Here is a 16,143-nt window from a genome sequence, read left to right as displayed (position 1 = left end):
AACCGGAGCCTAAGCTAGCAACACAGGGTGCAAGGCTGGAGGGGGAGGAGACACATCCAGGACGGAATGCCAGTTCATCACAAGGCACCCCAACTAGGACTCGAACCCCAGACCCGCCAGAGAGCGGGACCCGGCCAAGCCCGCCACACTAAGTGGTTGTTGACGATGGACGGTTATTAAGCTTTGTCGGAAGTTTATTAATTAAATGCATTATTTCTTGGAAGCATTCTCACTTTACAGCTTTATCCCCCAAGTGCCTAAAACTTTTGCGGAGTACTGTATGATCACATATACAGACTGTAGGGGCTCCTTCAGTAATTCAGTAAACAACACGACAAACGCTGCTGCAGTCTGATGACCTTCTGTGTAGTTTAACTCACTGGGTTGCAAATGATACAGTAAACAGATGTACTGATCAGTCATTTCCTTTTCTTGTTTCCATAAACCACCACACTGAATAAGGAAAGTCCTTCAAACAGGAGGCAGACACTTATCCCCACTCTGGTCTATTATAGGCCAAAGGCAGCACAAGTATGACATCCACCTGGTACTTGCCACCTGCTACCCATCACACCTGCACCTACTGGCTTTGCGTGATAGATCACAGCTGGCATCCCTCTGTCCCCTCAGTGATCTGTTTGTCCAACTGGGGGAGGCCAAACAAGGGGGCCCACCGGGGACTGTCCAATCAGCTAGGTCTGCGTCGAAGCCGCTCCACACCTCCCGCTGGACCCATGGCGCAAACCCATCCCAGAGTCTGCCTGCCAACAAGCTCCTGGTGGGAGCTCCGTATGCCACCTTGGGAAAACACTCAGGGGTCTGTTGATGGGTTTGGTTTATGAAATATCAAATGCTGACCTGGTTAAAATCACCATGAACCTTGTTTTATTTTAATTTTGAAAAATACTCCAATTTCAAATTTATGGCCAGAAAATTGGCACAAAGTGTAGAGCATGTACAAATCATTTCACCAGAGAAGGGAGGCTTCAAAGTGAAATGCCATGAGCACGTGGGCGTAGCTGCATGCTTTCTCTGTCCTCAGCTGACACGAGCTGCCGTGCATTGCAGGCGCTGGAAGACGGAAGTGCTGACTGTGAAGAAACTATGCAGAGGGGAAGGTGGTGACTACCTCCCCCAGGGGTTGCTCACAGCAAAAAGTCACCCCTGCTTGCTTCTGAACACCCGCGTCTGCACAAATACCCCCCAGCTAAAGCTTATGGACCCTGCGTGGAAGGGGGAATTGCCTCCATCTAGAGGGCCCTCATTTGACATCGGTTTGCCAGTGCTATGTTCTCATTGGCTGAGAGGCCTTGCAAGAACTCCGCTGTATCCATGGAGCCAAAAAAGCTGGCTTCATTGAAAACAAGCTGGCAGCCAATGAGAAGAGAAGCAAGAGCAGCGCAAACACCGTAGTAAGAATACCAGTGTGTATATAGTGAAGAGGGATAGAGAAGTGGAGGCAGGGGATGGCAATGAAAACAGACAAAATAAGGAAAAATTACATGACATTAATATGGGAAAACAAAAAAGATGTTAAAACTTTTTTTTTAAATTGTTAAAATAAGAATTTTTCTTTAAAAACAAAAAAAGGGGGGGGGGGGGACACCAGAGGAACATGACACACCCACGTATCCTCTTCTTAATTATGAAACGCACAAAATGGAGAGTGACTATGAGAGTGCCGCGGGCTCGTGGGAAGGAGCACAGTGAGCTGCGTGCATTTCCATGTGACCGCGCTGTTACTACTACTGCCAGCGCTACTACTGCCGGGGCGGGCCAGTCAGCAGGAGGAAGAAAAACAACACCCCCAACGCAAAGGGACGGGGGCCGCAGTGCAGGCAGACGGCTGCAATGCTTGACCCAGATTCTCTCGTTGACACGGCTCGTCGCATTAGCCCACTCGGGGGGCCAGGCACAGCACGGCGCAGGACGGCTCATGGCACCGTAGGCTGTAGCGATCAGACAGGCGGAAAGACGACGAGCTGGACCGACTGCGCTGGCGCTCGCGCGCGCTCCTTCTGTCCCTGCTCAACCCCACTCCCCACCTCAAATGAGGGAAATCTCTGGATCAAAACAAGGCGTGGCTTTTACCCAAGAGTCCTTGGCAGAGGTGCTGGCCCCTTTTCTGGAAAATGCTTTTTTAATTATATCATTTCATAAAAATCTACACAAGGTTTAAGGAGGAACAATGAAAGATTTCAATTAATAGAGATTTTCTGTCTCCAAACCAGTCACAAAATCATCCTCATCCATCCTTTCGAACCCAAATTAGGAGTTTGGCCACAAGAAACCTACTCCCATGAAGATGTGTGCCCATTTCCCCGCATTTACTTGCCATCTCAGTGCTTCTGCAGACTGCCTAAGTACACCCACAACCCTGTGGCACTGTATAACAGGTGGGGTTATCTGCAGAGTGGTGCAGAGAGGTACAGAGAACACCTGACTCCATCGAGCCCATTCATGTTCATCCCAGCCTGTCCACAGTTGTGCAAAGGTGAAAACGCACCACTTGGCTTTTAGAAACTCTGAGCAGAGTAATGATAACACTACAGTACAGTACAGTACAGTACAGCACAGCACAGCACAGCACACAAATGAGCAGGAAACTGTCCAGTGGAAGAGGAAATCCAAGGTACTCTGCAGACTTAAGACCTTTAGCCACACAGGGTAGGGCAAGCAGTCAGGAGGAAGACGCGGCTCCTTGTGAACTCGGCACCCTGCACCTCAGTTCATACCACCTTGTAGGCCCAGGGTGTGTGTGGTTTGTTCTGACTGGGAGCATCTAAAAGTTAATCCCCACCTACATTGAGTGTCCTATGTATTAATCTGAATGACTTGAATATCAAGCCCACAGCACAACTGATCTGCATGACCTGGTTCTAGCTGAACTACAACTGTAAGCCTCCTTAGGCTCTGCGTTTGCAGCTGGATGGAGTTTGGTTTTCAAGGGCAGGACACAACCGTGTTTGAGTCACAGGCTGTGGCTGCCCCCTTGAGGAGAAACTGGTACACTGCCCAGTAAAGGAGCCACCATCATGTGATCCATTAGGTATTCATGAATGCCTTGGGGGTACTTAGAAATGAGAAACCAGCCCAGGAACTTCGTTAACAGTCCATGATGATTTCTGCAGCAGGAACGTGGGCCATGCGCTCAAGTCAGATCCTGCAGAGCCGGCACACCGTACACCCTGCCAACGACCTTGCGACAAGGGCAAGCCCATACAGCACCGGGCATCAACACAGAGAAAACGCTCCTGCAACACCGCAAAAGCATCACACGAGTGTCGCGCTGGGAGTGTGTTGTCAGGATGAATAATGGCACCGCTCTTGATAAGGGCTTTGCACTTTACAGAAGAAAACAGCGAATCCCAAAAGACGCAGCTCTGCGGTAAAGCGTCACACGCTTTAACTTTGTGTGCAGAAGCAGCACACAGCACAAACACAATAACTCACCTGCACAGGAGGGGCACCATGGGACCATCACCACATCACGTGCCTGACTAGACAGACCTGGATGCATCTTGCTGGCTGCATCTGAGCCATCTATTTGAGACATCGTCCTCTTTGTGCCCTCCATTATGGCCCGCTGCACCCCCCACCTTCCCAGTGCCTTGACATGGAGAAAGGCCCAACAAGACCCAGGTCAGAACTACTGGGCCTGAGTACAGGTGTTGGTAGTGATGGAGCAACATGGGAGGAAACAGGGTAACGTCATACAGCAAGGTAAAACCCATGAGCGCTCTCAGTGCTTGGCAGTGTGGGAACAGACCTGGTGATATTGCCACTCAGAGAAAAAGCTCTTCAAGCTGCACTCAGGGCTGTTTTCCTGATCACATCCCTAAAGCAGGTACAGCACTACAGTGGTACAGTATTCTGGGCTCTCCCCTATAGACCTTAAAGCTACAATAAAGCCTGAACAGCAGTGTAAAACACCAGTACATTTTGGATCTACTGCACTCAGTAAACTTCGCCCCCATCTGGTTACTCTGTGAACTGCATTTTGAATGTGTAAGCTGGAGGGCAGCGGGGAAATTGGTTTCTTTCAGTTTGCCTTGTGACATAGACCCAATTCAGTGATGGAATATTAAATACCAAGTAACACATTATTATTACAGTAACTAAATACAGGCCTGTTAAAAGTCCTGCATCTTATTTTAAAAAGTGTGTGTGTGTCTCAGTATGCAAATTTTCTGGCATGCAATCGTGTGCCTTTGAAAACTGTCCACGAAAATACAATTGTAGAAAACACATTACACAAATTCAGCACTTCTCTCCTGTCAAAACTGAAATTCAAGATGCATGAGTACATGGAGGGTTTGATGTTTATCAAAGATGTAGCCTTGATTATACCACATTTTTGAGGGCTGTGATGATATTCATCTTCACACACTCCTTCTGCCACAGGCTGTCCAGTAACGGCCTGAAGAAACATCACAGCCACTGCATTCCACCCTGGTGAGCACTGGCATTAGGCACTGGCTGACATACCGTCATGCCTCGCGGACACACAGATGTCTCCCAGTGTCACAGCCATGATCCGCTGTTAATTGAAAAGCGGTCTCTCACAGCCCTCATCTTTAGACACGCAATACGCCTGAGCTCTTGTGTACAGATCACAGGAGACGTTTCATTCATCTGTTTGACATGCTCAGTACTGCCACAGCTAACATCTTTAGCTAACTTCCTGCCAGTAACACCCAGGCTGTTTCTGTTGAGGGAATGCTTGTCGATGGCTGGACAGAACAGACAAAGATGAAGGAAAGCCTTCTAAGGATAGCAAAACCAATGCAACTGCCAATCAGTGAGAAGTGAAGGGAAAAAAAATCCACGCCCATGAAAGGTACCATATTACACCTTATTAAACATTCATGTGACCCCTATCGGAGGTATCATGTTCCCTGTAATGCATCCGATAATGGCAACTGATGCAGGAGCTTTAATGACACTGGTGTTCTTTACACAGCGGATTTAAAATTCATGCCTTGAAGGGAAGGAAAACAAATCAACAGCATCATTTTGTACAAACAGACAGAAGAATACTCCAGGAAAAAGCCTCAAATCAAATAACTCCAATGTAAACAAAGTTCTTTTATAAATAAAAAATATATCTTTAGCAAAATAAAGCTTAAAGGTTCTGCTTTAATATTAGATGTCATAATAAATTACGCACATTTAACTCATGATTTACAATATAAAGGGAAATGCTATACAAAAAAACTTTTCCTATCGTTATGAAGAATATGGGGTAATTAAAGCTGTTAAGCGGTATGACTGACATTCATTTTACATGGCCTTTATTAAGCTACTTTACATGCAGGTGTAACTGCTGTAGATCTCAAGTCTCACCTGTAGGTGGCAGCATTGAGCCATGTGTCCAAAAGAGATCAAGTTGTTTAAAGATTTTTTTTTTTAGCAGACACAGCTGAAAAATTAACAGAACTAGAGCAACTGAGTGTTACTCTCTCAATGCTGCCCCTCTACGAGTGCCTGTTTGTCTGCAGCTGGAAAATGTATACAAGCAACAGTCAGTGTGTGCTGTAACATGTCAGGTATGTGCCTACCAAATTTCACACTATTAAAAAAAAAAAAAAAAATAATCACATAATAAACATGTGTTTCAATGGGAAAATATGGGGTTGGCCCACAACATATAATATAGAGTAATCACCCATTAAGAATTCATAGGACTGTCAAATTTAAGTCTAACATACCAAAACGTACTGCAAAAAAAAAGTCTAAGAAAATAATGAAAGAATCTGCAGTTAGTGACACGATGCCCTTTCATTTCTTTATCATATGCAACTTCTTTTATGATCTCCAATAGCACTCTGACACCAGTGCACTTTTTTTTTTTTAAACATTATCACTTTGGCCACCAACATTTAATTGTTATACACAAGATCAACATTAGACACTTAATGCAAAAAAAATGGATAATGCAAACTTTAATTTTCAGAATGGGATGGCATGATTTCCAAATTGCACTCAAAAGTTTGCGTTCCATAAATGGCGCTCCTCTACTTATAAATTGTGGTATATCCACATCATGGAATTCAAACCTGCATTATAGCAGTCCTGACTGTATGTTGGACTTTGCGGATGAGGCAGTGTGTTCACCAAGGTGCCGGTTGAACTGGAATTTCAAACCAACATGCTCAACATGCGAAAGAGAGGACCAGCAAGACCCAGGTCTGAGAACACGGCCTTTAGTCATCCAAGAACTTATCAGTGCAGAGCATGCTGCCGTAGCCCTCGGCAACACCTTTTTACACACTTCTACTGGGGGGAAGGTAGGGGTGAGACAGAAAAAGGGGCAAGACATAGCAAAGAGGCAACTCCAGTCAAAGAACACGCCAACAGGCACTGACAGCTACGTCCCTGCTTGTATTTAGGAGCCATTCCTCTCAGAGCCAGGGTCACAGAACCCCACCTGTAATGACTACTCCAGGAGAAGAAGCCACAAGACAAACAGGCTAATGGTTCTGCATGTCAGAAGCAACATTACAACAAAACAAGACAGAAAACCAAATCCAGGACATGACCTTCTAACATCTCTAATGGGGCAGAGAGGAGCAGGCCACAAGAGCATGAGGTTCAAAACAGAAATATGCTATTATTGCCACTGCTACTCCAGATGGCTGAACTCCTCCAAGACCCAAGATGCAGACGAACCAGAAAAGACAAGGTTTTTTCCTCCTTACCTCTTACCAGTGTTGTCCTCTGTATCTGGGCTCACAAGCTGCACAGGAGATGTGGTGTACGGTTGGAGAGACAGACAAAAAGAGAAAAATCAGACATCAGTTTTGCCTATTTAACATTAAAAGGTTACACTTTCAACAGGAAAACAAGTCTATTGCACACACCTAAATTAAATTGTGCAAATTAAATATGGTAAATAAACAAACCACCAACATGGAAACAGTCTGGCAGAGACAGAAAAGAGCTGCTTGAAAAGCAGAGTATAATTACAGCGGAGTGTCTGGAGCTCCCCAGTTAGCCTGATGTTTGAAACACACATGAACCAGATGCAGGCCGAAACATGCTCTGGCATCTGCAATAATTGTGGAGCGTTCTGTGATGGCCTTGGTTACACACCAAGATGTAAAAATATTACTCCTAGAGGTTGAGCAAAGAAACCGAGAACTTATCTCAATGCATTAAACTGTCTGCGTATGTACATGCAGTGCTTGTGCATGTGGTTGACAGAAGACTTTTCCAACATGCTTAAGACACAGACCCTTTAGAAAAGCCATGGAAATGACTACTTCACCCCCCCTTTAAGGGCAACACAAATGCAACCTCAACCAGGGAAGTGTGCTGCCATTTGGTCAGCCAACACCTTGTCAAGAGGAAAACAGGGTGACACTGCCAAAGTTGCTGGTTTCCTACATCAAACACTTGTCCAAAGGCACTTGACAGAAAATATAGTGACCTCACAATTTTTGTTTGATCACATCAATGAGCACATCATCATCAATCAATGAGCATTTTCTACCTTCCACTTTGCTTTTTTTGTCTTTCTGTGTACTTTTTTTATATTTAATTGTTGTGGTTAACCTGTTTCAGCAATCTCTGGCACAAGAATTTCCTTTGGGATGAATAAAGTTCTCTTATCTTATCAAGGATGTACAACTTGCATGATTCTCTCTCTATGGTTGAAACAACTTCAGACTGGGTCCGATGTGCAAATTCAGTTCAGGAACTGATGAATTCCTGTTAAATACCAATTTCTGGATTCAGACATTTTTTTTTTGAAATAGGGATGATGCAAAAGATTAATTACCTCCTGGTTTTCTGTTACATTCACATGTACTAATTTGGAAGATGCTGTTCTAAGCTAAAATTTTTGCCAACGACTTATGAAAATTTTCCATCCTATATCGAGGGACAACATGGATCATTTTTAATAAAGGATTGCCCAGGAGGACAGAGAGACATGTCAAACACACAATGTCAACAGTGAAAAGAAAGAGTTCGTAATTAGAAGACGCGGTGGAAAAAGAAGACACCCAGCAGTCATTACGCTTAGCAGAGGTCTCCGAAACAATGTCAGTTTTGGAACGGGGCCATCAAGTTCCAGCAGTTCATTATATATTAAACAAAAGCTAATGGGCATTGTGCATGAATAACTACATTTGTTCTAAATATTACACCAAAAACTGGTCTTTTTAAAAGCTATTCTAGAACTCCAAAAAACTACATTTGTAGACTCCTATTACCATTACACCAGAACCTCATGGCCAGGACCACCCAATGGCTAAGAGACAGAACAAGGTAAGATATAAAGGCAGTACAATTGCTGTTGGAAACCTGATTGGTGAGCTCTGCTCTGGTAAAGCAGATGAATGGAACCACGGCACAAAGTGGACTGAGGTCAGAAGAGGCTGAGCGGGGGTATTTACCAGCAGGCGGGATCTTCAGGGCTCAAGAAGAAGGTCCAGCCTGGCCAATGGCTGAGATCAGGCAGCCCTCCTGCTGGTGCTGGGTCTGAAAGGACATGGAGAGGAGGAGTGTGAGGAACTTAGGAACTCCCACTGGTCAGACTCCAGTTTAAACTGACAGCCATTTTGATTTCCTCCCTCAGTAGTAGACATGATCAGTCACCAAGACAGACATCTTAAAAACCATCTGACCACAAAAAGCACATAACTATAAAGTGAAACAAAGAATTAACTATACACTGCCACATTCTCCAGTGTACCCAAAGTCATGCATTAAAAATTACATTTATTTTTTACCAACTTACTCCAAAAATATGTTGGTTGAATGGTTCAGTGCCAACTTCTCTACTAATTGGACACTACAAAGAGAGCTTAAAGAGGAGCTTGAAATCTCATCACAATATATACATTTTACACATTTGAAAATGCAGGAAGACAAGGGGACAATGAATGATGCACTATTATGGTGAAACCTCAAACTTCCTTTGCTTTCAACTTGAAAGAAATGAAGGGGAGCAAAGGGGGGGATTTCCATCCCAAATTACAAAGAAACATCTCAGCACAAGTAAGGCTGTTCTACATATCATACCTAGTTCTCCCCAAGCAGACCCCCTCCACAGTAGCCGCTCTGGGAGTTCTTCACTGAGGCCTTGCGGACCACTCAAGCTTTGTCATTCTGACCTCATGTCAGAGTACTAATACAAAGGTATATGTTTAGTCTATTCTAAAGAGGGAGTACTTAAAGCCTTTGGCTTGTGGTTTTGTTAACACTATCTCATAGCATCAAAACTAAACTTCACCCTGAAAAAGAGTTCAATGGTCAACAGGCTCACGGTTCAAATTCGAAGCACCAAAGTCTTCTACTTTTTAAACAAGGCAATTAACTGCAAGGAGAACAAACAATGAAACTTGGTTAATATCTTTGCAGTGCGAGAGGATGCAAACTGCAAATGTTGAAAAGGTGAAGTAGTCACCTTGCACCTCTGGCACTGTGCCCATCTATTTAAGTACACAAAGGACCAACTATAAAGCAAGGGGTCTGATACGCAACTGCAGAGCAAACATCCTGCGCACACCTTGCTGTTTTAAACTAGTACAGCTCAGAAGGGGTTTATACAAACTTAGCGCAGGTCTTTTTAACTCTGAAACTGTTTCATTCTTGAATTAAGGTTTGCAGCAATCTTAAGTCTGAGCCAAAGGGGACCGCTGGCAGAAGCAGAAGAAATTTGTTTGTGCTGCGCTGTAGACCTTTGGCCTGTCTGAGAAGATCTGAGAAGTAGTGCTGCATAGCACAAATTAGATTGAAAGAGAAGTGAAAGCAGCCGCATACTCTCACCCATATACAGTGTATCCTGTGAGAATTACACTATTCTACCTCTGCTGTGTCTGCTCACCACAACTACTTCACCGAAGACTGATTTTTCATTTAAGTATAGATAAACAAGCTGCAGAATAAATTTTGGGTTAATAGAGCTAAAGAAGGGAAACCCATCTGATAACGGTGAACGCAGACAACAAAGATAGTTGCACGGCTCAAGCACTTTCAGAATGGTGTCTAAATTCAGACTCGGGCTCGGCGGTGCTCCATCACAGCTGCCGAAGGAGGATGTAAGCTCAAATGTGCCTTTTTTTCTTTCCACAAACTGATCAGTGAAGTGGTTAAAAATGCTTCCTCCCTCACCTTCAAGCATACTCAACTGGTATTCTTTTTTTTTTTTTTTTTTTTTAAAAAAACACAAACCCCACATTCACACAAACCACTACACGCTTTGCACAGACGTGCCTTTGCAAAGGGCATCTGAGTCACAACAAGTGTCGGTACCATTTGGGGAGAGGTATTATGTGTGAACTGCGGGTGGGGGGTGGGGACGGACACTTCCTCATTCCCACCCACCGCTCACACTGGGGATGGTGAAGTGATCCTCTCATCACATATCCACTGTTCCCATTCATCGTGCATGAATCCATGGTGCCATGGAAGAGAAAAGCTCAAATGTTTAGAGTTTCTGCATTGTATTGTGGGTAGGGCTGCCTTTTACCCATAGGTAAGCCCTGGAGTCACATTTCCTGTGAAGAAACTCGTTAATGAAACCTGGGAGGAAACAAACAATTGATGAGAGAACCTCACTTCCTGTCTGGTTTACTACCTACTCTAATTACTCCTGCTGCATAACCATGCAGGAACTCCTTTCTGGTTTCTCAAGAACTCCTTGCAGCTCTTCCCCCATTTCCATTTTGTATTTGTTACATCAAGCAAAGGTCAAAAAGCAACCAGCTACAAGGTGAGGCACAATGGGAAACCTTGAGAGAACAGACTCTGTGGCCAAAATGAGCAAATTGCACGTGTTGAAGTGAAAATACAGAGCATGATCATGTTGGTGCATGGTGCAAAATTGTATATATCACATGAACATTATAACCGTTCACAGAAGTTTGAGGGGGAGAAAAGAAAAAAAAACATTTTTCAACTGCTCAGATATTCAACAGTTCAGCCAACAGAAGGTGAATTGCTCCAATGAAGGAAAAATCCACATCAAAGAAAATGCACTTAAAATCCAGACTCCTGTAGGAACGCTGCAGTTTACACCAAAATTTACAGCAGTACCCAATTCAAAGTTTTGCTGTAGTGATATAGTTGAGGGTCTCACTATAAGCTTGAACATCTTATGTGTTTCTCTTTACTTGAGAACCAGACCTTAGTTTCATTTTACTGGAGCGCCTTCGCTCGGCCTGACCTCCATCTGCCACCTATTTTTGGTTCCATCGCTCCAGATAGTGAGCTCCAGGGCCTCTACAGCCAGCACAGGGGACGAGCCAAACAGAAGCTGCTCTTAGAACTTGGAGGATGGTCACATACAGTACACCAAATCTGCTCAAAGCATGACAGATTGAGGATGTTAGGATACATGAGACCAGATCTCTTGGGAGTGGAAGCTCTGTTCAGCCAGAACATGCAAAAACACACAGACACACTTCATTTTCTGCTGATACGGATTACACACTAACCAACTGTTCAGATTAATGTTACCCACACTTTTCTGTCGTAACACTAATTGCAGGTAACAGGAGCTGGTCAAAGGTTGAGTTTAACCAAGCACTTAGCCTTGAACAATAAAATCACAGTCGACAGTTACATAATTTTTTCCCCTCCCTAAAATATTAAAGCCAAGCAACAGTATTTAGGTTGCACATGCCAAGCTCTGAGAAATAGCTTCCCAAATCCATATAATCCACATCGCAAGCAGGCAGTGTGAGAGAATGAAGCAGAAAGCTGAAAAGAAGCAAGGTTATCATTTGACAAAAAAGTCATTCCCGTACACATTTCGATTGTTTTCCTATGAACCACGGTAAACACAAAGACAGCCTTTGATCATCAACAATCTCCACAAGAGAAATAGATTTACAAAGAAAAGGAAAAGTTACGATACTGGCAGACACCAGCAATTGTTTATTGGAAGTAGATCAGTTTCAAATGGTGAACTCACATTACACGAAACCTCGCTGGAACCCCCCCAGCCCAGCAACTTTTGATCCTGGGAGTGATAAATTGGGGTTAGTTCTTGCAGCTGAATAATCCACAAACCTATCAGCTACCCAAACAAACCTAAATGCTGGGATCCATTACACAATGACATCTGCTTGAAAAAAGTTGAGATATTTGCATCTTGCTACAGAAGATCTTGCTCAATGCGTTTACAGTATTTTTCATTTCAGCTAGAGTCGCTGAAAATAAAATCCTTTCTTCCCACTGAATGAGCAACGGATTGGTCATCACATTCAACGCAAATCTTCAAAGAATGTCACTGCAAGTTCGGCGCCGACTAGGCATCCATTCAAAAACAAACAGCAACTCACACCGAAACATCCAGGAAAAGCACACTCCTTAATTGGTTGGGACATTCGCGTCAGCAGGCAGGCAGAGATGTGTTCTCGTCAAGTCACTGCTCTGGGCAAACATGCACCACTATGACCTTTTTGGATGGGGGTCAACACACTAACTGTGGTCACCCTTTCTGTAAGGCTGTGAACCTTATATGTTAAAGGTGGAACAGAGCTATCTCCACCTCCAAACAAACAATCATCATTCATAGAATATCAGTTTCTGTAGAAACTCTACAGTATCATTTAAAACCTGTTTAAACATTTTTGTTGCATTTTAAACCAAAACAGCAGCAGGATGCTGGCTATTAAGGATACCAGATAGTAACAAGGAAACAAGGAGTCTACCAGTTCCAGCCCTGGGTATTTCTGTTAATTTGAGGGGTAAACAATTAATGCTGAAGATAACAGTCACCCGTACAAGCAATTCTGAATCCAGAGGGAGAATCATTTAGCTGTTCAAAATTAAAAACCACAACAAGAGAAACTATACAGACTAACAGAATGAAAGAGTGATTAAAATACAGCCTTTAATAAGACGTATGCTTCACAATGGCTGGTTCGTTGGAAAAGGAAGGTGCATCTAAAGCACCCCACAGCCCAGCCAATCTGATCTCACATCACTGCTAAATAAAGGATTAAAATACAAAAATACATTTAAAATATTACCAAAATACATGTCTTTACAGTTGAAAACATGTTGCAGTCAGTAAGCCAATGTTTGAACAGATAGTTTGACAAACACAATAAAATAAATAAATAAAAATAAATAAATAAATAAATTAAAAAATTAAAAAATAAATAAATGGCAGCCCAGCCCAGAAGTGATTTTATGCACAGCTTTGTGGCTCAGTGTTTCCTCTAGATAAGGTGTTGGAAGGAGATAAGGAGCTGTATAGAAGAAACCTTTCCTCACCATTCTCAGGCGCTAAAACCTGCCTCAGCTGCACACCTCCGAACCCAGCCTGTTCTATAGTGAGCTGAACGCGCTCCAAACTTGGGAGCGTAAAATGCACTTCCACACCACAGTACTGCAACGTTACACTACAGCGAAGAAACTGCAATTAAAGTGTCTTTACTAATACAAATAGATTAATACAGATAAGAAAAACCACTGGGGAAAAAAAAAAACAAATTAAAACTACATTTGGTCATCGCCCGGTCTACACAGAGGCCTGAAAATACATTTACTGTATATGTGAAAAGATAAAGGATGAATTTCCCCCAAAGAAACCACAATGCAACTGGAAACACTGATGTGTTTGACACTTATTATCAATCTAACACCTCTTCCAGCGGCTACCCTAAACAATGTCTCGAACTGAGAAAGCAACATTGTCGAAACCTTCAAACACACAGTGCCCTGAGCTCTTGAAAATAGCTGAGCCTCAACATCTTCAAACAAAGGCAATACAACTACCAGCTGACACTTGCAACTTGGTCTGAGATGTTGCATATCAAAGGGAAATAACTTCAGGTTAGTCATCCTCTCACCAGTCATCTGAGGCCACTGCTTGCTGAAATGGGACTATTTTGGTCTTGAGCAGTTTTGTTTGCACCAGTGGTGGTCCTCCTAACAAGTCTACACTAATTTGAATGTCGGACTTGTCTGATCAACTTAATACAGTCCAATTATCAGAAAAATTAAGCAATAGATTTAATAAGTTATGCCATTTCATATGCCTCTATTTTTGGCAAATTAGCCTTCACCAGATCAATCTGACCACAGGTTGACCTGTAGCCTGCCTTGAACTGTGGAGACCTCCAATGTGCGAGATGATTTCCTGACAGTAGATAAACTCCAGCATGGCATGAAGGCCCAGCCAGCATGCTTTGGGCATCAGGTTTCACATTCTTGCCCCAGGGCTTCCCTCACAATCTCACTACTTGTGTCCTTGTACCCCCCCACCCAGCCATGAAGGCTTCCACAGGCCACAGGAAAGTAGGAAAAAAAAAGGTTTTGCTGCCTAGGTCAGAGCTGCCAAATTTCAGAAAAGAGGATTCCAAACAAGGGCTAGGCGACCCTTCCCAATAGCCAGGAAAAATACAGGCCTGTGAGGAACTGCTGGGTTCTCGAAGCAAAACAACTCCCTTTGCCTATCAAATACCCCATACGCCACACACTTTTTCTGCATTACACACTTCCTGTCTGAGTCAGCCCTGTTTACTGTGGGCAATGGCTTCTCCCGTAAGCCTCCCAGTTTGACAGCAAGATTTACTCCACCGTCATCAGGCACCATCAATCCACATCATACCTACAGTAACGCTGATAAGGAACATCAAACCAGAAATAATGCCAGTTCTGCAGCTATTTGGTAACAGTACGACACCAGACTCAGGCTACACTTCTGCTCAATCACCAACTACTCACTGCTCCTCTTCAGCAGCAGGATTCATGTTTCAGTCTCAGTGACTTAAACACTAGGTTGACAAATAGGAAACAAGGACATAAAATCCTAAAATTAATGATTAAGCAAAAAAATACATATTGGTCTATAGGAGAAGCCATACTGACATACAAACAAGGCACATGTTTCAATCTTGATCTAATGCTGAATGAGTATAAAAAGCATCTCTTATTAAAAGAACTGAGATGTCTTGTAGTAAGGGGCGTGGTGGTGCAGCAGTTTCAGCCAGTGCCCTGTATGGTGGGTCTGGGGTTCGAGCCCTGCTTAGAGTGCCTCGTGACGGATTGCTGTTCCATCCTGGTTGTGTCCCTTCCTCCTTGTGCCCTCTGGTGCTGGGTAAGGCTCCAGCTTGCCACGACCCCACTCTGGACAAGCAGTTGTTGACGATGGGCTGATAGACATTTGTCATCAAGACAAGGTGAATTTCAGTACGTGTGGTAACAGGTTTCAGAAATGTTGCCTCATTTAAACTGAAATGAGAACATAAATAAAATCTGAGTGACTTGCAAAGTAGACTGTGCAACCATATTCAGCCTGTGTGTTGTTTATGCCATTCAAACACCTGTGACAAAAACCAACAAAGAACAATAATGCCTGCACAACTGCACTTGGTAAACAGCTCCATTTGAAAACATTTCCCACTGGACAACCCGTCACTTGACCATACTGCTCTCCCGTCACACTTTAAAACACAATAAAGGACACATTCTTCTTCAGCAGCTCAATCTTCATGAACCAAAGGGATAAAAGTTCAAAGTCCTGAATTCATGGAAGGGCAGCAGATGCGTAAGGAGGAATGCCAGGCAGACCAGTGTTTCATTCAAATGTAGGTTTGCAGATGCTCCATGTTGCTCATGAAGATAGACAGGAAAAGCCCTAGGATATGACTAATCGTCGTCTTTCACACTAGTGTTCACAGGGCCTCTTTGGCTCCTAGCATTCGGTGTTCCTGTACATGTACAGAAAGGTGTTAAAGGTTGTTGGCCCCCACTGCTATGGGGCCAGACACATTTGCATTCATGAGAAAACTATTTTTCTACTCCAGCCCTAACCAGTCCCAATGAGCTGTGCAGCACTGCTGGCAGACCCGGCACCATGGTAACAGCAACGGCAACAAAATAAAGCAGTAACCTGCAGGCATTAATGCAAAGAGACATACAGACACACCCCCAAGTTCTATTGTGCTGATGTGCCAGCGCCAATCGAAAGAATAATCCCACTGCACAGATGTGTACTTAAGAAGAGAAAACAGCCTTGCGTTGTCTGATCCCTGCCAAATCCCTGTCAAATATGGCCCTAATGGTAATTAGGACAACATATGAGACGCTGAGCAGAGTTCTTCTGACACTGAAAACAAGGTTTATACATGTTCTCCAGCCAGGCCCTAACAACAGGCCAAGGTGTCTGAGAGGAGG

General features: G+C 43.7%; 1 protein-coding gene across 3 annotated transcripts in view; it reads right to left on the bottom strand.

The window, feature by feature from the left end:
* fam49ba (family with sequence similarity 49 member Ba) overlaps positions 1 to 16,143 on the bottom strand; it is a 45,701-nt gene that overhangs the window by 15,222 nt on the left and 14,336 nt on the right. For all 3 annotated transcript variants that reach the window (XM_018757820.2, XM_018757818.2, XM_018757817.2), the window contains exons 2-3: positions 8,403 to 8,487; positions 6,702 to 6,739 (exon numbers count right to left, since the gene is read on the bottom strand). The gene's annotated coding sequence lies outside the window, so the exon portion shown is untranslated. The remainder of the gene's footprint in view (positions 1 to 6,701; positions 6,740 to 8,402; positions 8,488 to 16,143) is intronic.

Source organism: Scleropages formosus, chromosome 7 (genome assembly GCF_900964775.1).
Source record: "Scleropages formosus chromosome 7, fSclFor1.1, whole genome shotgun sequence".
NCBI lineage: Eukaryota > Metazoa > Chordata > Actinopteri > Osteoglossiformes > Osteoglossidae > Scleropages > Scleropages formosus.
This window is presented reverse-complemented; position numbering and strand designations above follow the sequence as displayed.